Source organism: Aythya fuligula, chromosome 3, assembly GCF_009819795.1.
Source record: "Aythya fuligula isolate bAytFul2 chromosome 3, bAytFul2.pri, whole genome shotgun sequence".
Classification (NCBI taxonomy): domain Eukaryota; kingdom Metazoa; phylum Chordata; class Aves; order Anseriformes; family Anatidae; genus Aythya; species Aythya fuligula.
This window is the reverse complement of record NC_045561.1, coordinates 39,266,355-39,287,231: the sequence shown is the minus strand read 5'-3', so window position 1 is coordinate 39,287,231 and position 20,877 is coordinate 39,266,355. Positions and strand designations below refer to the sequence as shown.

Sequence of the window (20,877 nt, the reverse complement as noted above, 5' to 3'; positions counted from 1 at the left end):
TCATACATGATGATTAAATAAAGGTTAAAAATATGAATGGAATGTAACTGTCAAAGTGTCTTCCTGAGCCTGCTGAAGGCCTTAAACAGAGTTGTGTGAGCTACCTCTATTACATCCAAGTGTAAGAATTCTGAATATATATATATCTCCAAATATATATTTCCAAAAGGGCAATGTAGCTTGCATCTGGAGTCCAAGGACAACTACCAGCAAATGCTTACAGACCTTGTTTTGCCTTGAGGAGAAAGGAGGAGTAATAACCAACGAGGTAGTACTAATTGAGGGGCAAGCTTGACCTGTGATACTTCTCTTACTTCTTTCAAAAACAGGAAGCAACACATACTCTCACTGCAGTGAAGAACTGCATAGAGGAAAAGCCATCATGGGCCACAGGAGATTTGATATTTTGGTGGCCAAGAGTCCACTGGAGTCTTCAGGTGCCACTGCTAGGGATCTTCTGAATCAAATGTTCAGGTAAAGATGTCTGAGACATATGGTCTGTACTGCTGTCACAGGTTTTCTAGCAGTAGTTGAAAGGTGTGTTTTGTGTTTTTTTTTTTTTCTTTTTTTCTTTTTTTTTTTTTGGCATCGAATGAAAGAAAATATTTGTTTTCAAACAATTCAGTAAATGAGAAGACAAGAATTTAAAATGTTGAATAAAAAAGCATATAGAGTCAAAAATAATGTGTAAAAAAATAAAGATTTTTAAGCACTAAATGTATTTTTGTTAATTAAAAGTAGTCCTAGTGGCTGATGTAAATTCTCAGTTGATGGAACAAGGTTTTCTAAAAAGTTGTTGACAAAATGAGAAAGGAAATGCATTTTTAGTAATCATCTCTCTACTGGTCTTCATAGAGCTTTGAAAATCTAGTTCTCAGAAAGAGAAAAGGGAAGGGAAGAAAAAAAAATAAAAGAGAAAGAGAGAGGCAAAGAAAGAGGGAAGGGGAAGGTGGAGAGAAAGGGAGAAATTGCCTTGCAGGTTAGAAACAAGAAAAAATCAGTCACGTTTTTTCTGTAAGTCCACTTTTGCTTATTCAGTGCTGTAACATTCAACTTGCAAAGTCTTGAAGACACAGAAGTCTTGATTTTGCAGCAACCTCCACTCAGAAGTCTGTCCTGACCTCAGAGCTTTGACATAGCTCTGCAGAGTACCTCTCCATATACTTCCTCTTGGCTTCACACAGGTACCAGGACCACTTGCATGCAACCTTGTATAGAGCTGTTTCTAGAGTCACCTGAAATAACATTGGCAGTACCGAATATAAACACATCACTGTGTGCCACCTTATTAAACACAGATGTGGCTCTTATGAGGGCCTAGTTATCTAGAGGTGCCTTACCTTCATTTTCTTGGGTACCAGTGTCCTACAAAGAGATCTCTGTTGTACTGCTTTACTGCACTGTGGGCAGAAACAGCTGCAGTTTCAGGTAGGGGCTGCCTAGATATAGGGCAGAGGTGTTCCTTCAGCCCTTACCTCCTCAGCAGTAAGGTCAGAAGGCCATATTTTTTGTTTTTGTTGTTGTTTGCATATAGAATATGTTAAACACCAGACTTTGCAAGCCTTTGGTAATGCTTTGAAAATTGACCAGCAAAATCTGTAAAGCTTTATAGTTAACATTTGAAAATATGATAATTGCTACCTGTTAATGTATTGAACTAGGAAGCCAAAGATATTACATACAAGAATGTCAGAACAAGTACCAGAAATGCATTCAGCTGAGGCCTTTCTGGTTTTTAGTGGGGTTTCTTTGGTGTTACTTTGCTTTTAAATGTCTCACCATCTGTGGTTAGTGTATAATTTGCTTCTGGTGAGAGGCCTGATAAAAGCTGGACTAGTCTGAATGATTTCTTTTTTCTTCACTACAATTCTTATACAAATTTTCTGATTTTATTTAGGCTTCTACCAAGACTTTTCTGCTCCAGGACAGAATTTGTACCAAAAATAGAGAGGCTGATGGGGATTTCAGTAACATTTCAGTAACCGTGTGTTCAAAGATATTCCCTGGGCTAAGGGAAACGTAGTCACAAGCTTTTAGCCCAAATCAGAAAAATTAGATTTCTGACCACCAGGCTTTTAACTGGCAGTGCATGGGGCCCTCCTGATTTTATTTTTTTTTTATTATTTTCTTCTTTTTTTTACATAAAACTTCAAAAGGCCTTGTTTTTCATCCCAACAGGGAACAGGAAAAGATTTTGCTTGAAAGCTGAAACAGTTTAATTGTACAGAAACACCATTTCATATCCATATGTAATCCAGAATTGAGTTTGTCAGTGCAGTCTGAATTTTGTCTTTGATCTGTAAAAGGGAAAAGCAGCCCATGAAAATACTGCTGAACTAAAAGAATATAAACAGGCTTAAAAAACCACATTCTGGTAGAGAGTAAAACTACAGTCTGATGTAGCATATCTGACCAAATCCAGTGCCTGGTGGATTTAGAAAGAAGACTGACAGTGCAATAAAGAGACAATTACAAAGTTTTGAAATTTAGTTTTATTTTTATCTAACCTTTTCCTGAATTTCCTTGCTGAATTTTAGTATCTAATCCTTGGTATTTTGCTTTCCCAGAAGTATAGCAGGACCAGTCACTTCTTGGCAAAGAAAATAGGCATCCAGCGGTCACTATCTGGCATGGATTTCTCTGAAGAGATCTTGTAATTTGATGAATACCTCAGATGTCTTAATTGATTCTTGTTTAACAACAGACTAGGAGACAAACAAACAATGTTCTGCCTCTCCCAGAGTTTTGGAGAAGCATGAGCCAAGCACATTCCTTGCAGCACCTGTGAGGCAGCTTTGAGGGCTCTCATCTTTTATAAAATCAACAAGAGCTCTTTTGACTAAAAGCACCGAGCATGCAGGGTCCTGGAGCAGGAGGCTGTTATACCACTGTAAAGACTGGTACAACTGGGGCATTTTCAGCATATGTTAAAATTCTGGTATGCCACACACACCTTCCTCTGCTGATCTTTATTGAGTCCTGGAGGAAGGTATGTACCAGTAAGGGAGATGAGTTCTATATAGCTAGCATGAAGCTATTGTCAGCAGAAGGTAAGGAAAATATAACATATTTATCAAAAGAGCTGTAAGAGCACACACTGAACTTTCTACTAGGTCAGCAGGGAGAAATGGGGCTCTGAGTGACCTGAGATGGCTTAGCCATTATCTGACTTTTACTCTGATTTTATTCATGGAAAACTTATTTTCCTCTCTGTGCGCTACAAACAACTAGTCACCTAAACCATTAAGTAATGAAATTCAAATGTACTGAGTTAATCACTGGAAAAGTGCTTCATCTGAAAACTCCATGGGGGATCACGTTTCAGAACACTAGTGTCCTTGTACAGTATGCATTTCCTCTTTGGTTCATGGGTTTGCTCATGCAGAGATTTTCAGTAATATTAAATTGCTGCCTGAAGCCATGCCTGACTATCTTTTTCATTAATTACCTTCCATGGCTTTGGGACAGATTAACTAATAAATATATGGATCCCTGGTGTAGTAACCTTTACGATGTACTTAGAAGAACTGATACACGTGTAATCTCAGAATCTGTTAAAAACTTTTTTTCTTTCTTATAGATTACTACTATGCTCTTGCTATCAGAGTTGCCTGTTCACGGTGCCATATTGTGCTTGCTAAAAGGTGCTGCTAACCCATCAGCTAGGACCTCTACCACACACTACACCAGACCAAAAGGGATAAAGGTATGGCTTTTCAGACAGTGTATTTGTTTCCTTTTTGTTTGTTTGTTTGTTTGTTTTTCTTCAGTGTTAATAAAGATATAAGAAACTGCATCCCTATATTGTCCATGTTATGTGCTTATTGAAGCACAGTGGAAAATCTACATTTATTTTCTTTAGGAGAATGTCTCAGAAACTGGTCATTCTGGAGGGATCACTGTCTTAAAAAATATACCTCCTACTTCTGTGTCCAAACTTTGCTCAGATTTTTAAATTCAGCAAGCAGCACTTGCAGTATTAGTTCTGTGTCTGGAAACCTGGTGTTTTCTTTGCTTTAATTGTTTCTTGTTTGGTATTCTCACTGCATAATCTAGGTAGTAACCTAGTTACGTGGTATTAACGAATGAGAACCTTGAAGGGGTTGCTTTAAGATTGCCAAATGTAATCCCAAAAACTTTGCTTTAGGCTACCATTGTCAGAAGAATCATTTGACCACAGCCCAAAGAATTCAAATAAAGCTGGGTATCAGTGTTCTAAAATCATGATTCTGTGGCATAAATTCCATGATTCCACCACTTATAGAGAGTTGTCTGAACTTTTTTTTTTTTGCATACTTGTTTCTAAGATCATTGCGTTGATATGTGTAATCAATTATAATTAATACAAGATAAGACCATCTATTTACCAGGAAAGGTTCTTAGATGAACTAATCTTTTGATTAAAGTCAATATAGTAGGCCAGTTTATGCCTAAGTCCATTCAACAAGTAGGATCTGAATCAGTTATCCCTTTATCAGTTACCATTACAGCAGCACTCATGCATGCATTACCTTTTTTTGTATAATTCCTTTTGTCTTGTGTAATTGAAAGGATGGTTTTGAACCATACAGAATCATAGAATCATAAAAGCTTTAAATACAGAAGAGAAAGAACTATGGGGAGGGTAGTGCAATCAGAGCATTTTTAATTTGTTAATAATCTTTGACACTTTACTTCATTAGAAGGTATTTTGAAAAATGCCAGCAAGACTATTTATGTCCTAAAAAAAATATGAAAGTAACATCGCTATTCTATAGTTCCTCAGGGTGCAAATACCCTTGGCTTGCATGCCCAAGCAAGCACATCAGTTTTATAGCAACCTCTATCCTCTTGAGCCTTGAACACTCCTATTGCTAAGCATCCATATAATTTATGCCTATAGAACTACAGTTCCTCAGAGTAATTTTTCTTCCATCTGTTCAGCTTGAATGGAGAACATTTGTTAAATGATGTTTGGAGGGATGTTGGCAGTAAAATACATGCCCACCCTGATGTTAGGCTAGTTAACTGGTCATTCTAGGCACAAAGCTGACATTGTTAGATGGCACAGAGCTTGAACAAGTACAAATATAAGAGAATGCATATTATCCTTTGCTTATATACTTGACTATTCTTTCCCATTGTTATTTTAGAAAGAATCAAGATAAATAATAAAATGCCCACTTAGAATAATTAAAGGTAGTTGTAGTCCACCTGTCAATTGTATAAAGTCCAGTCCTTACAGTCTGATACTTCTTCAGATTCAAGGAGCCAGAACCATGTAAACATTGAAAGTAATTATGTCTCCTACTCCTCTTCTTCCACTTTTTTCTTCCTAATGTTAGTTGTTACAGAAAAGAGTCAACTTGAGTTTCAGAGTGTCTGCCAAAACGCCTCTGGGATTCCCTGGAGGATTGAATTTTACATTCTTCAGCAAACAGTGTCCATCTCCAGAAATACAAGAGGAAAACATTATTTTTCTTTTTCATGTAATATCAATGTCTAAGCCTAAAAAAGCTTTTTTTTTTTTTTTTTTTTTTAATTTTCAAGCCTGAGAAACATCTTGTGTTGATGTTAATTTATGTCTTTTTAAGCTAAATTTGTTATCTTTAAGCAGCTGCTAAAGTGTAAACAAGTTCTTTTTCTATTCTTTCTTTCTTCTTTTTTTTTTTTTAAAAAAAAAAAGGCTTTTAACTTATCTAAAAGCTTCACTGCTATTGTGCTTATTGGACTATGCTAACAGCAGTGAAAGAACATTGAGTGAAGCAAATGTTTGGTGTATTTGAAAGCCTTTCTAAACTGTAAATCATCAACATTTCTTTTCAGCCTTCTCTTTTTCCTTACTAGTAGAAAATTAAATCAAATAGTTAGCCAGGAGAGAGAAATATAAGAATATAACTGTGATTTTTTTTCAAGTATAATAGTGAAAGAGTTTCATGTTTCTTTAGTAACTTTACACATAAAAACTCATGTATGATCTAGACTTTCAAAACTGATATTGGATGAGCATTTTAAAGGAGGGCTGATTTTTTTAAAAAGAAGGAATTAAAGAACGTTGTTCCTTTTAAGGTAAATTAGGCTGAAATCTGACCTATTTGGATTATTTATATACAGAAAATACACACATTTCCATTTCCCTGCATCACCCCAACTCTGTATTTCCCAGGACACAAAGACTTTCCAAAGATTGATTTAAAAAAAAAATAATATGGTAGGAAGGGGCAGTGATATTAAGCATTTTGCATGCAGACCAGAGATTTGTGCATATAAAGAGGGAATGCAAAAGGTGACTTTCAGAAGTGAAGCTAGTTACCATCTCTGTTGATGTACAGCCCATGTCCAGCCAAATCACTGCCACCAGCTTTGAGCACTTCTTTAAGTTCATAGGATGTATAAATCTCTTCAGACTGTGATAGGAAAACTCGATAACTAAGAAAAAAGTCACGTTGCCAAATTATTCCATACTTCTTTCTAGGTTGTTGTTGTTTTTTACCTTCTTTCCTTCTTTAACATGAGTTCTGGTAGATATGCAATTGACAAGTAATGATATTTTCTTAAAAACCTAAGGCATACACCCAAGGAAATGCACAGAACTTTATTTTAGGACTAAACTACACCTGTCTTTAGCTAGTGCCACTTAAAGTGTGGATCCAGAGTCTTCTGGCAGAGTGAGACCGACAAGTAGCTTGTTCATCCTGGCATTATTTAAAACCACCAAAGGGCCATGCAGAGCTATGTGCAAGCAATTTGTACCCCAGCTGGTAGGCAGAAGTTTTTGAAATAAAGAGCACTTCTGGATGTTTCCTCTCTTCCATATGATCTGAAAATTATCCAGAAAATTATTTTATTTTAGTCTGTACTCTCTGCTGTCCTGCCTTGAGTGTCTTCTGTAGCACATGAAGCACTGCTGTTGTCCCCTGCAACTTGGTCCTATCCATGAGCACCTGGTAATCTGTTTCAGAATAAATGTATGTTCCCATACCTGCTTTATATTTATGTTGGAGAATAGAAGGGTGAAAGAAATGTGCCTTATGCTGGAGCTAAAAGCAGTTTGTTTATGAAAAAACTCCCTAAATAAACAAAGTTTATGAAGCAAACTCCCTGAAGAACCTTTGCTTCCTGCAGATTAGAGAAGGTGGTAGGGAAAACATTGCACCAGCTGCAGATTTCTTAGAGTTGCCTGGCTCCTGAGGGTGGGGGGGGGGGGGGGGGGGGGAGAGCAGAAGGGTGAGTAAGCCCTACTGACAGCATTTACTGCAGGAGAGGGGGAAAAGGGAACCACTGTAGGGCTCAAGTGAGCCTCCTGAACAGAGGTGTGATTTGTCACAGGATTTGCCCATTGCAATTGACCTAACTTTTCTTTCTTTTGGTCACCTGAGATGCTTCACATACTTAAACCTTACCAGGTCCCTTCATGTACCCTGCTGGAAAATCCTTGCTATGTTTTTGCTCTGTAGAATGCTTTTAGTATGCATTCAGAGAGCAAAATAATATGTCATAGCATGGTACTCTGTTGGAAAACCATTTTCAATGTCAGAAATACAAGCAGACTTCTATAATTTTAGCTTGAATATGTTGCAGCATCAGGGACACGATGTGCTAGGTGATGGGATTTTTTATTACTAAAGTGACATTTTTTTTTTTCACATAGCAAGATCTAGCCAATTTTGGTATTGCTTGTCACTCAAAGGTATAACAAATAGTACAACTCTGTAATTTTGCCTGTGTAGCAAACTGTTACTGAGGTGGATTCAAATATGGAACTAAACTAAATTATCAAAACTACTAGAACTGTACATGTATAAAATGCACTTAGGCATACTAAATCTTATTCTACTCATCTCATTTGCCATTTTGGAAATAGTTGCAGTGAGCTGGCTTAGCAGATGCCAACTATCTTAAACACAGCCGAGGACTCCAACTTGGTCCTGCATGTCCAGACTGAAGCTTTACCACCTGCATTCAGTCCTCCTCAGATTTTATAACCTCAGGACAGTGCTGCAGAAAGCAAGCCAGCCGAGTGATTTAATACACAATTTTCTCCCCTCAGAACTTCTACAGATTTCATTCCACGGTAGAGGGCACTGTGCAGTTGGAGTTGGTCCTCTCAAGAAATGCTGCGTTAACTCCTGGTTTCTTGCAGGCAGAAAGATTCCAGGGCACTCTTCAAACTTACAATTTTAGCTCTTCTCTATGCTCATGCCTAATTAAGGTAGTTCTATTTTACTTCAGCTCTTTCTTTGGTTTGTAACAGATTTTTTTTTCCTCCTCTTTGTCTGCTCTGCTGCCATGCATTGTTAAATAGCAGCAGTGTTCCATCCCAGATATGGCTATATTTTAGTGGTCAGCAAGTACATTGCTTTACTGAGTATTTAGTTAAATGCCTTGTGGATCTTTCTGTATAAAAAGAGCTCCATTGAGACTAAGAGGATATTATTATTCATAATGTGGTGACTAGTTTCACACATGGCTGAAGCAAAATAAATCATCACTGTTTTTAACAAAACAGTGAGTAGACCTCTTGTTGACCACAGCATATTTGTGGTCAGCAAAGAAAGAGTCTTTTATAGCTATTAATATGCTGCCAAGGTGCTTTAGCTGAGATTTTTGCCCTAAGGGAGGTGGGCTTCCACCACCACATATTCATGTTTCTCTGCTAAGCCCATTTCCAGAGCCCTACCCTTAAAAAGGAATTTGATACATAAATCCAATCCTGAAAAGAGAAACTGGTCACTGAAATAATTGATACAGATGAATATTGCCCAAATGCTGAATCTGATAAGAAAATGAACAATGCTCTTGGTTGTTCAAGCAGTATTTTTTGTTTCTGAGCGGCCCTACTCAAAACAGCTAATGTGTCAGCCTTTCTGTGATGCACAACAGCATAAAGCCTATGTACCCTGAAGGTTTTAAGCAGATGTAAAGGATATCAAAGCTTCACACTGATCCTCTGGTTGTTTATGCTTCTGGTTCTGTGCAGTTAAACTGGAGTTCAAATATTATTTATATTTGGTCTGTTTATTACATGGTAACCAGAATAGTGTTGTTTGGGGATGCTGTCATCTACTGATACAGCACCCATACAATGATACATGACTTCCTTGGACCAGCCTGGGGCAAAACAGCAGTTTCTCACTCTGAGAGTCCTGCTGAACAGACACTGACAGCTGCCAATGCTGCTTCTTCAGAGCTTCCTCTTATTGCTTTTCAGAACTTAATGTTAACTTTCAGCCTGCACACAGACATCTGCCCAACTGAAAGCCCCACTAGAAATTGTGAATGCTTTTCTAGTCAAAAAGTAGGACGTTTGAATACATCAATATGCTGCTTAAAGAGTGAAGAAAAAAAAAATAAAAAAAATGTAGTAGTCTATGATGGGATTAGCAAGAAGAAAATATCCAAAAAAAATATAAAGAGTCATGGGTGGTATGAGAAGGGAAGGAATATAAAATAGGAAGGTTCTTCTACATAGGTTCTTCATGTAAACCAAAAGAAAAACCCTTACTTTAAAGGCTTACATTTGACTCAAGCACATCTCTTGACATACCCTTTACAAAAGGCCCTGCTCTGATCTCAACTGAGTGTAAAAAGGAACCATCCCCACTGCACTTGATGAAAGCTTAGTGAACTTAAGGGAGGGGAAACCTCTGTGAAATAAGAAGCAGGATCATCCTTGCAAACTTATCTAAATGTTGTTGTATCTCTCCAAATGAACTCCTAGATTTGCATATTTGCAAACATGAAAAATGCAAATACTTTATTGAAGACATTTCTCAGCTTTCAATGTATTAATAAATAAGCCTAGCTTGCATTTTTGAAGCATACAAAGTGCACTCTTTCTGTTTACATCACTCTCCAGAGATAACTATTTACGTGAAAGAAATGGTTTCTGCCATCTCTAGACTACACTAAAATCATCCATTGTCTGACTTTTTAAAATCTATTAATTTTTTTCATGGCTGTTTGTCTAAAGGTTTTCTTCAACCTGCCACTTGCTGAAGGTAGACCAAACTATACCCTCCTATAGAAAGGCTATGTAACTGGAAAAATGAAATTTATTGAGATTTAGGACCTCTGTGTGTGAATTGAAATCAAATTAAGTATTTTATTTACAAGAGTACATTGCACTAAAAATTGTCTCAAAAGGAAATATATATATATATATGTGTCGATGTATCTACATAGAAAAATGTAGGCAAAGATGATCCTATGTTCTATTCTACCTTTCTATTCTATTCTTCTATACTCTGGGCTGACCAGATATGACCCATTTCAGAAATGATGTGACTGAATCATCATCACCATAAAGCTATAACCAGGTAGTGTATATTATTTCTTATTAGGATGGTTATAGCTTACAGAAGGGTTTTGAACAGGGAATGGTTTCTTCCTGTATAGGTACATGCTTAAAAACACACTAGGTACTTTGGACAACTTCATACTGCCACTGTCCTCCACCAGCAAGTAACAGCTTGGTGCGCAGCTGTGGCATGTGAGGTGTTTTTTGGTGCTGACAATTCTTTGGAGAAATAAAAATGGAGATTATGAAATTCAGCTGAAGGAATCAGATCTCAGCAAATCTAATTTTCTATCAACTGTGGTAAACACCCAAGCTCCACAAATTGAGCTCCTTTTAGACACTTGGCAAACAAATACTTTTTCTAAGTAAAGCCTAAGAACTAATTTCCTAAAGTTTCCTGGAATTCTGTCTATGTTTATAGCTACTGTAATGCCCACTGTCTTATTCATCATCTTGGGGCTTTTTCTTTTCCGCATTAGTGCTAAATACGGACTGTTAAAGAGGTCTTGATTTGGTAATGGTTAATTGCACAGTTCCTGCTGAAGCAGTTCTCTTAAGTTGCTACGGATCAGAAAGCATGAATGGTAGGAACAGGAGAGCAGGTGACATTTGACTATGCTTTCCTGTGGGGAAAATTTTCTCTTTTGTTGTTTCAATACCAATTTTGTGTAAATGTAATTAGTTCCATGATATAGAAATGAGGAAGTTTTTTGTGTTACAGGTTTTGCATACAATCAGACCCAAACACCAATTTGTGGCCTTGTCTATCATGCTGCTTTCTGCTTGCTTCTGTATTAAAACCCAATATTTTTGTGCTTTTGTAGAACCTGCTGCCTGTTTTCCCTGGACGAGAAGGGTGGTGTCAAGGGGAGGCCAGAATTTGTCTCTGGGGACTTGGATGCTGTTTCTGCTTGAGGACCTCTCTGCCAGAGGACAAGTATTTTACTCAGCCTTGTACCTCGGTCACTGCCTGTGAGATGAAGGTATTGCTTTTCAGTTTCACATATGTTCTGTGGATAAAAGGCATTTGTACGGGTTAAAGTTTTGTAATAAATATTAGCAGGATTTCACTTCTCTTGCCTGCTTCAGCATGTTAAAATCTTAGAAATATGCATTAATTCTTTCAGAGGAAAGATAGTACTGGAAGTTTCTTATGATTGTTGTGAAACTTGCTCATGATAACTGAAAGTGCCTCATGAGGGCTATTTAGCAGAGCTGGGAAACTTCTGAAGTTTGAAAAACTCGTTCCCATGTGCGACAGTTCGGCTCTTCCTCAGACAGCAGGGCTTTTTGCAACAGTGACACTAAACATCACCTTCCTCCTCCTCCCCTGCAGATGCCGCCGGTGCCTTCAGCCTTACGATGTGAAAAGCAATGCTGGCCGCTGAGGCAATCTCATTTTATCAATAAAAGTAGGGTGAGAGGCCATGTTAGGATATAACAAACCTGACCTTTTCTGTTCATGGGTACCAGGCTGCTCAAGCTAGCCACAGATATTTTAGCTGGTATTTTGTCTAGGCCAAGCTGTTCTTGAGAAGTAAAGCTTGTTTATGAAACCTCCACTAAAAGCAGGTGTTGCAGACATCCCATTAGTAACCTTTGACTTACCTTCCCCTTTGAAACTTTTCATCCCAAAGGACCGACATTTCAAAGCTTTTTTTTTTTTTTTTTTGTCCCTCCAAGTTTGCATATTGTAAACATTTTTCTTCTCTGGTCTGATGGAACACAGCCAAAAATCTGCACAATGGGGGAACTAGATGTTAATGAGCAGAGATTGTGGGAAAATGTGTACGGGGCTGCCCTGCCTGACCTGCATGATAATGCTACATTTAGCACATTCTTTTCCATTGGTGTAGCAGGCCTTGAAATGGTAGCAAACAACACATATTGTGAAGGTTTGTTTTAAAGAAAACTGCTTTCCTAGGAGAGTGGAAATAACAAATTATTTATTGTATACAGTTGGCAGACTGACAGCTGGCCCTGGAAATATTTATGCACAAACAGTGGTGTGAAATTATATTCTTCAAGTTTTCAGTAAAATTGCTATACATGAAAGTTTAAATGATGATAATATTACGAACAGACTCATATTTAATTGAGGAAGTTTATAATGTCTATAGTATTAGGGACTGATGAAGGAAAAAAAAATGGCTATTGGGTCTGTTAGGACAAAACATTCTAGCACTTTGGCATCTTCTACATAGATTTTTTACTCTGGCTGTGCTCATAGCCCCTTTTTAATGTGTTTATGTCAGTGGAGTTTTGTTTGTACAAAATGCTCCTGAAAAATTAATTTTGGCTCCTCTGAGCCAAGTTTCATTTAATCATAAAACAAAATTTATGTCTCGGCCATATGAAAATCATTAGGGGCAAAAGGATTCTGAGAACATAAACAACACCATGTGACTTAGACACCCAATTGCACAGCTTGAACCTATCAAGCGGTGAACATATTAAAATACTAAAGAGAACACTTACAGTCAGCATTTGGAGTGCAATGAGTGGGGAGAAATTTGTTTGCACAAAACTTCTGACTAACAAAGAGGAGTACTGAAGGAATTCATAACAAAAGACTGACTGTAGATAATTTCTGAGTAGAGAAAGGGATTAAATCCATTAAACAAGCTATTTCTTGCAAACTTTTTACCCAGCTATTTTTTTAATTATACTTTTATAAGCCCAACTCTGCTCTTTCAGTTAAGGAAACAGTAATTCATGTAGTAAAAACTGCATACAAATGTGAACTGTTTACAAATGACATTCCAAATCCCCATCGGGAAATGCTTATTTCTTCATAGTCAAAGATTCCTAAAGAGCTTTTATATGGGGAAAGAGACTTCCCTCATTACCTTAAAAACAACACTCTTATCTCCACAGTGGAGTGGATATGGGCTCTGAGCCATATTTTGCAAAGGGCAAAGCAAATTCTTTAGTGGAACATCTGCTAGATAAGAGCAGCATTCCTTAGAATAGGTTTTTGATGAAAGAGATGTCAAAGCCTTGATTCCAAAAGTACTTATATCCTAAAACAACTACTGTCTGTGCTAGTTCTGTTAGGTGCTTTCAGGAACAATTTCAAACCCTTGCTAACAACAAAAGGGCAAAGATGGTTAATCCTATACTTTAAGGCTACTCAAGTCTGCTTACATTATTCATATTAAAAGAAAATAATAAAAGCATTGATTCGATTTTCAGGGATCTTTATATATCTGTGAGATATGTGGTCAGCTGACAGACCCTCTGCCAATTATCAGATGGATTTATTTTCTCCACAAATTGCATCTTTGCCATGAGCAGCCCCTGTGCTCTGAGCCCCTGTGCTCTGATCTGAGCTTCAGCCCCTGTGCTCTCAGAGCTTCTCAGATCTGAAGTCTGACAACTATTCTGAATGTCCTGAAGTCTATGCAATAGGTGGGTGTGTATGTATATAAATATATATTCACACTGTCATAACACCAGGAGATCCACCTGGATGAGAGTACTTTCAGGAGAGTACTTGGATGGCCTTACTGTTTGTTCTGGGGAAATCTTAATGATCCAGGTGGATATCTCTTACTAAGATGGGTACTTTTAGTTCCTGTTTTTTTGGTCTCCTCCTTCCACATCTGTTGCTTAAGTTCCAGGTTTCTGATGTCCCTTACTGCTTGGTACAGTGACTACACAACATCTCTGAATTGTCAAATATTTCTGGATAATGATTTTTCTTTGAGACACTTTCATGGCAAGCACCAGCTTGTTTACCTAGTCTAGGGAAGCACCATGCTCTTTCTTAGTTAAGCTTTGGCTTGTCTGCCGTTTTCTTGGAGCAGTACTTTTGTCATGCACCTTCTGTTTGTTTGTCTTCCTCTTCATTACACTCAAGGGAGGTTGTGGTCTGTGCTTTGGGAACTGCCCAAATGACAGATTAGTCAGGGAGTTCCACTGTAGCTGGAAACAAACAAAACAAAACAAAACAAGTCATTTTTGTCAACCTCCCTTGGTACCTGTTGGGTCCTGACTACAGTATGGCTTGATTTTAATTTATCAGCTGAAATTCTGCAACATGTAGACCATCATATCACTGCTTATATATGTTGAGGGATTTTTTGAAACAGCAAAAATCCCATGGCTTGCTGTAGCTGAGCAAACTAAGCTACCAGGGCAACTATGAGAAGTTCCCATGACAGTGTTCCCACATCGCCCAATTGAGGAATTCAGGAAAATATTGTTACCAGTAGCTGGCCTCAAGGACAAGGTCTATGTGACTGCTAATCACAAGGGGGTTGTTTTCTTGCAGGTGGGGTTGTTTTCTTGTAGTTGTTTGTCTGAGTGCTTTTGACCAATAATCTTGAGTGGGACACTATCTGTCCCTGTTAAGTTCACTATAAAAGTTAGGCTATTCGGGCAATAAAATGAAGCTTGCTGATCACTCATATTGAGTGTCCCTGTCTTCCTTCCGTCGACAACATATATATATGATGATTATGTCCCCAGTATTGATAAGAGCACCCAGACCACCTCCCGTTGGATACTGGATTTAAATTCTTGCAGTTTTCTCCAGTTTTGTTTTCAAAGCCCTTAAGAAAGCATGTTTATCTTTGGTCTTTATTCATAAAATAGTTTCTTTAGCTTCTCTGTCTGAAATATTCATATACTGTAAGTAAATGTTATAAAAGATTGCATCAAGCTCAGATAATGCACACTGGAATTCTTCCAGTTAATGCTTTTGAGCAGTTACCATCAGCTGGACTAAGTGTTTCAGGAGGATTAGATCAGCTCTCAGTCTTTCCTGGACTAGCTCTGTTGGGAAATAGAAAGTATTCATCTTACCCTGATTTCCCATAAGCCTTTGAGTACTCACAGTGCTCAAAACTGGAAGAGTTAAAGTTTTCAGCAACAGCATGCTGCCCACATTCATGCATCTCTGAAGAGATTAAGTGGAGAGTTATGTTATGTTAGATGAATTTCAAGCTGTTCTTTCTAAAACTTTCAAGGCTCTTTTAGTGAGTGTGAGGCTTATTCAGAAAAACATCGCTATTAAGAAAAGCTTTTGAGCACAAGATAAAACATGATTCTGGATAGGAATTGACAAGCCTGTGTTTAGATGTTTCTTAAATTAGGTCTTCACAGAGTTGATCTCACATCATCTTTTTATTTCTTACTCTGCTGTTAATAGGTATCATCTTAATGACATTTGCAATAAATCCTTGTCAAATATTTGTGCAATCCATTACTGGTATCTTGCCACCTTGAGATTTTTAATACAGTCCCCCAAACTTCTCTGAAAAATAGTACCAGTGCTCCCATTTTACAAATGACTAGAGAGATTGAATAACTTTTTACAAATTACAAAGATATTGAATAACTTTCTCACTCTCACAAAAGAAAAATAAGATTTATGGAGTCCAGTCATCTTTACTTTCCTTATTACATTCTCCTTCCTGAAAATGAAGAAAATAATTTCTTTTCAGACAATGATGTTTCACAGAGTGATTGCAGCTCTGTTCTCATGTTAAGAGATTTGAGATTTTCAAACTTCAGATGCTGCCAAAAGACTCTTCTCTTTCAAGACTTTTAGCTATGGGTAACCCTCTGTTAAAATCCTTCTCCAGCTGTGCTTTATAAATATCTCTTAACTGGAAAATGAATTATTTCCTTCAGTTAGACTATTGTTGTATAGTTAAGATACATTTATATGCAGTGTTGTTAAGTGCACAGTTCTGCAGTAGTTTAACTAGTTTGCCAAATCAGTTGTCTTGTGTTTTTATATTTCATAGTGATGCCCTATACTTTTTTAACTTTATGGCATGATTTTGACCCAATTTGATGAAATGTTGCCAATAATTGTTGCAAGATATAGGAAACAATACTAGAAAATAAGATCTTGCCATTTTTAATCTAACAGAACAGCTCTGTTGCTGATCTTGTCTAGCTGTCTAACAGATGGGCTAGTGTCCCATGAGAAGACAGCCACTTCCTTGCATAATAAACAAAGGAGGAGAAGTTGTCTGCAAACCATTAGTGTATTGTAAAGTTAGATGCAACGTCTTGATATTGTCAGAATGGGTTCCTCAAGCGCATTTCTTTGACATTCTGTCATAAGTCAGATACAAGACAGCATTAAATCAAAATTAAAACTTTAAAAGGCTGTCAAGTGTTTAACTGTTTCCAACAAAAGAACACCGTTAAAATTTTCCTCTGTTTTCTAAATATTGGCAATCAACTAATTGACAAAAAAAGGATTGAGTATGAGTATCTTGTATTAGAGGGAGACAAGATTATTGTCTCCTGTATCACATTCCCAACAATGTGGGAAAGGTTCTTGTTTCCTTTTTCCCTTTCACAAATAAGGACTCTAGTTCTAATGCTGTTTTTGTTTGAAGTACAGACTGGTTATTGTATAGTGGAGGCTTATGAAATTCTTGGCTGGTCATGACATTAGAATTGTCTTTTTTAATGGGATGCCTAAAGAAAACTATAATAAGACCCACAGAAATAGCAGTGTTTTTTCTTAAGAAGGGTATTTTCCCTTCTTAAGACAACACATTTTTAATATATTTATATATAATTAAATATGGAGTGTGTGTGCGCACATATATATATCTGTGTCTATGGCTCTTCACTTTTGACAAGAATTTCTAGTGAAGTAGAAATAACTGATATGTTATCATTTGCAGAGGAATGAAGCCTTTTGTGGTGAAACAAGTTTTATACCTTTTTAAAAAAGCACGAAATATGGTGTTCCAATATTCAACTACAAATTATTCTTTCTCTCTGGTTCTGCCAGGAAAATATAAAAAATATATATATTTTTTTTTTTGCATCTCAAACTTTTTAACCAGTTACTTATGGCAGTATTGGCACGATATCTTTAGTTTTTTTAAAAAAATAAGGGAAATAAATTACATATTCCAGATGTAGAATCCTATTTAAGCTAATTACCAGTTTGGACAGATTGGAATGAAGATCCCCTTTTTATCCATCTTAAAACTAGGAAAGGTTTAAGTCTCAACTAAAGCCTTTCCTGAACATTGCTAAAAATGTTCAAGGAGTTATTATAAACCAACTACAAAGAAAATCACAAACAACACTGCAGACAGTTTCTGTTTCACTTTTTTCCAAGTTTTCCTACTTGTATTTCTGAATCTAGTATACAGTATCAGCTGAGAAAACTTCAGGAGAAAATATTCTGAAAGTGTGAGCCTCACTTCAGTTTTTTTTATATTTTGTGCTTTACACTGACTGAAATGGGTCCAATTTGCAAAAAAAAAGGGGGGGAAACAAAAAGAAAGATAGAAAGCTCAGTTGTGTGTGAATTTTTACATTCAGAATATGTGAATGAATATGCACTATATCACATACCTCTTAAAGTGTTTTGGCTTTTTAGATTGATAATTATGTGTAGATGGTACTATTTCCACCTGGCTTCTTCTTTGGTAGTTGACTGAAAAAAATGTACAATTTTCTTCACTGTCTAGATGATTTTAAAATATAAACATTTTCTAGAAGTATAAATCCTGAAATGCAACTTTATTTGTTCACTGCTTGTAACTAAACTTCATTTTGTGTTCCTATTTCTTTCAAAGATGTAAACAGCAAGTTAGCAGACTATCATGAGCCAAATACAGTGTTTATGTCATTTGTTAACTAGTGAATTCAGATCATCCAGATGTACTGTAGGAAACCTCAGTTTAACCTGGGCTTATATGATAATTATCAGAAAGCTTACTTAAAAATATCCGCCAAATAATCTCGTATTTATATTGATTGTTCTCTCTGTCTTTACTTGTCCTTCTTAGGAAAGGAAATGAATCCCACTTTTCCACAAAGGCTATGTAAATTGTAAAAGTAATAATGTCACACATATAACAAACAATATCTTAGGTAACAAGTGTCTTATTTTGTTGCTCATTCTTTACTATACAAAATCTCTGTATTTACGAAGGAGCTCAGGACAGCTCAGAGGAATATATAAAACAGAGCAGGGTGCTTGAGGCAGGGGTTTTGATGCTCTGAAGCAGCTTTCCAGTGTATTTAAAACAGTATAAAGAATAGTAACTTTTCCTTAATCCTCTCTCTGAATAAAACAGTGACATTTCAAAGGCTGTGACAGTTTTGAAAACATAATTTAAACTAAGCCCGTTTAACTTTGCATCATACTAATTCTGTGGCTTCATATGTAACCAATGGTCAAAGTGAATAACTGGATCAAGATTTGTCCATCAAGTTTAGCAGGACCCCTGTTTCATACTCTGAACCAAACCAACCCTGAGCTTTCTTTTCTCTCATTCATTTCCACTAGGCACTTTTCTGAAAAGCATAGGCAGCACAATGCAGCAACTTTTTTGAGCAGGGCTTTTTTTGGGTCCTGGAAAAAATTGTAACAGAACAGATTTATTTATGGTGCTTTGTTCGCAATGAGGGTCATTCCACTGCATTTTGTATCTGTTATTGTCTTCAGTAAGTTTGTAAGACTGGTAGGGAAAACTGGAGCTGGAATTCGATTTCTTCCAGTGAGGCCATGAAACAACCATTTAGTAAGATGAATACTTTTGCAACAATATAATTGCAACATTTTTCACATATTGGTGTAAATAGTTATTCCTACTATCAGAATATCTTACAGCGCTCTCACCCCCTCCTCCCCAATAATGTTCAAAGATACAGTTTGAGTCAGCCTTATGAGTTGCTAAATTACATTGCTTAATTGTTTGTTCTGCACATTGGTTTCAATACTAAACTTTCTGCTTTTTCCCTTTATGACTTCTAATCTCACATGTCGGAGGAAAATGATGACCTCCATCACGAAATCAAAAGAAGCACTGGTGTTACGCGTAATGTGATTAAAATATGAGATTAAGAGATCTGGCTAAAACAATGGAGGAGGAAAGCAAGGAAGGGAAAGTAAATCAGAATAAGTGAAGGAAACAGTTTTGCACAAATCTTTACAGTGTAGCCCAAGTCTAAGAGCTATTTGCATTCAGTGTATATCAGCTGGGGGTCTGGCAGGAGATATTCTGAACCAATGTGTATTATGGGTTATATCTGAGATCTCTGTTTCTGGACTTCTGCTGCATCTGTTCTGGCATTTTGGGTAGTGACTGTGACACTTGGTAGTGTAGCTGCTGATCTTAGACCACAGCCCTGAGTGTGGTTAGAGAATCTGATTATCAGAGAACTCTGACAAAAACAATAACTATGGCTCATTGACCCCACTCCTTCACTGCAGCAGACAACAGCATCACTCTAATCCTGTTTATAAATCTAATACTCTTCATCTTAAACCTTAAAAAGCTTCTTGCCTGGACAGTCCTACTAGAAAGCTGTGCTGGAAGCACACTGCCACAGCAGTTGGGAATTTTCTCCTAGTTTCCAGTCACACCGATGGCTGTGCCAAGCTCTTTGCTCTCTGTGCTGCCTAGCACAGATAAAATAGAGCACATTGAAGTCCCTCTTGGCCTACATTTTGCTGAGCTAATAAGCCAAGTTTCCCTACTTGTCTCTCATTAGACAAACTATCCATTGCTCTTATCATCTGAATAGTACTTCTTTGTACATTTTCCAGTCTGAGTTTACCTTTATTAAATGTCAGTGATGACAATTTATATGCACAGCCTTAGGTGAATTAGTACCAGGGCATGGCGCAATAGTTTTAATAATTCCCTTTTCTACCTTGCCTGAAGCCTCCTGAGGTTACATTTGCCTTTTTAAGTGCTGTCTATGATCAAATAAAAAACTGCTCATTTTCCTCCTTTGTTGCGTAAATCACGGTCTCAGGTTATAAGAGAAACTCTGTTTTTCCCTTGTTGATATAACATTGCAACCTACATGGCTGAATTCTGTTAAAATGGTTCCTGTGTAATACTCTTACCTTCCTCACCATGGGCAGGGTTCCCCAAATCTGTGTGATCATTAAACTTCATTAGATCACTTCAGTTGCTTGTTACTGAGGTCATTAATACAAGTATTAAATACATCTTGTTCCAATCTAATAGCCTTTTAGGTGATCATCTAATAACCTTCCAATCTTTTAGTTGTGTCTTTGATATGATGAATCATCATTGAGTTTTTTATAACTGTTGAAATGCTGCTATATTCACCCTTCTCATAATAAATTAATTTCTTCCTTTGGAACCTTCAGGTAGACCAAGACATATTTTTATCAAAGTATGTGACAAGAGTTAGTGTGTCATCTATGTTTGGCACACCTCAAGTGTGTTTTATTCTGTTTTCCTTTTCCTTTCAGTAGTCTTTATCTTAACCTTACTTCTTTTTCTTTTTTTTTTTTCTCAGATGTTATGGAATAACAGCCAGGATGGGTTCTGCAGTTGCTCGGATTATTCTTGTCCCACTCTGAAGTACAGGAACTAGGTTTGTTATTCTCTAATCATGTAGTATGAGACAGTCAGCATTTTTGTATGGAGATTGCTTAGTGTTTCTTGACTTAAGTGCATTTAACTCTGGGCCTTTTTTTTCCTTCCTCTACTAACATTTGTATTAATTACCTTTTTCTGTGCTATTATTAGACATCATTAGAAAATGAGTTGCTCTCAACAGCAACAACAAGATCTTTCTGAGTAATTTCCCACATATCATAATTAAAATGTGTTTCATTAGGT

The 20,877-nt window shown here is 36.9% G+C and overlaps 1 long non-coding RNA gene across 1 annotated transcript; it reads left to right on the top strand.

The window, feature by feature from the left end:
• The first annotated feature begins 329 nt into the window (after positions 1 to 329).
• Positions 330 to 20,675, top strand: LOC116487297. Its single transcript, XR_004253063.1, has 4 exons — positions 330 to 474; positions 3,581 to 3,706; positions 11,104 to 11,262; positions 20,552 to 20,675. It is a non-coding gene; the product is annotated as an uncharacterized LOC116487297 (long non-coding RNA).
• Positions 20,676 to 20,877: the final 202 nt, after the last annotated feature.